This window comes from Calliopsis andreniformis, chromosome 5 (genome assembly GCF_051401765.1).
Source record: "Calliopsis andreniformis isolate RMS-2024a chromosome 5, iyCalAndr_principal, whole genome shotgun sequence".
Taxonomy (NCBI): domain Eukaryota; kingdom Metazoa; phylum Arthropoda; class Insecta; order Hymenoptera; family Andrenidae; genus Calliopsis; species Calliopsis andreniformis.
The window spans coordinates 12,760,342-12,761,871 of NC_135066.1; positions in this window are offsets into that span (position 1 = coordinate 12,760,342).

A 1,530-nucleotide genomic window follows, 5' to 3' on the forward strand; every position below is an offset into this window, starting at 1 on the left:
TTTGAAGCAATACATGAACTAATTTAACGTTTCATAAAATTTCAAAATTTTGTGTTAACATATATTTTTTTATAGGTATAAATTTCTAAATAAACTGTTGAATTGTTTCATAAAAAGTAAAAGTAATTTACATTATTGCAAATTATATAAAAATAACAAACGAAATTGTGTTGTTAAAGTTATATTGAAATTCATTTCAATTTTTGTGTAATAATAAAGAATTATAATTTGTACCCAAATCAATTAAATAAATTTAATTTGCTGTTATATGTATGTTATCTTAACGTACTTTGCAAATAGTTACAATTAATAAGGACGTTTGATTAACTAACTCGACCTATTAGTTCCTTAAGTAGAGTAATAAAAAGAATTCTTTTTGCCTTTTTTCTGATATCCTGAGAATATCATTACAGATTTGATGTTTTACTTAGTTTCTGAGAAAAAATCTAACAGTGCAATGAAATATGTTACATGTATTATATACACATATGTGCTTATTTCAACTAAATGTTATAAAACAACTTTCATATATCTTTTTATATAAAGTTTATATAAAGATGAAAGACCGATTAAACTTTTCAATTAAACATTTCTGTTACAATTACATAACATACACTACACATAAAAATCCTACAAATAATTTTTCTCCAAAATAAAACCAAACAGTACAATGAATTGCAAATACACAATGATTACAGGAAAATTTTGTAGAAACAATTATTCTTTACTGAACAGTGAATACATTAGTACAACTGTGAAAATATAGTCAAAGTGTGAATTATTTTAAATAGATAATAATAAATAAATAACAAACATAATATAACGCGAAATTATAAAGGAAGATTCATTATCTTTCTCGATGTGTCCGTACATTATTGTTATTTTCGAAACATTAAGCTTCAGAACTCTCAATCTAAGATTTATATCATGGAGTTACACCGTTTTATATTTTAATTTTTAAGTGAAACACTCGTTAAATTTAATCTCCCTTTATTATAACACCAAAAGTAGATTTTAATAAAAGCAAAAACTCAAGTTCTTAAAAACAAGACTTATATCTAAACTGTGTTTTTATGCATTTATAGAAAAATCTAACTGTGAAAAAAATACAAAATGCACACTATATACAAAAATATATAAAATGTTAAAGCAAAGTTGTCATTACGATATTTAAAAAATTAAACAAGTTTTTACTCTGACTGTCTTTAAACTGTATAAAGTCTATAAAATTCTGTATAAAAATCTGCAGTCTACTTACGTCGTTCCGTCTCGCAGCGAAGAATATAAGAAAAAATAATTCATATTTTAAATAATGGTCCACCCTGCACGAAACACAATCACTCGGCAAAAGGGACGCATATATGTTGCACGTACCTACACATTCACGCAAGGGCGCGAAATTGCTGTACCGCGATTCGTAGACGTTTAAGAGGCTGCCTGCTGATTGGCCGATAAGGATCCTATCAGAGCAGAGGCGACGCCATTGGTAGGAGGCTGCCGCGGCAGGTATCTGTGGTAGATGCGCGGCAA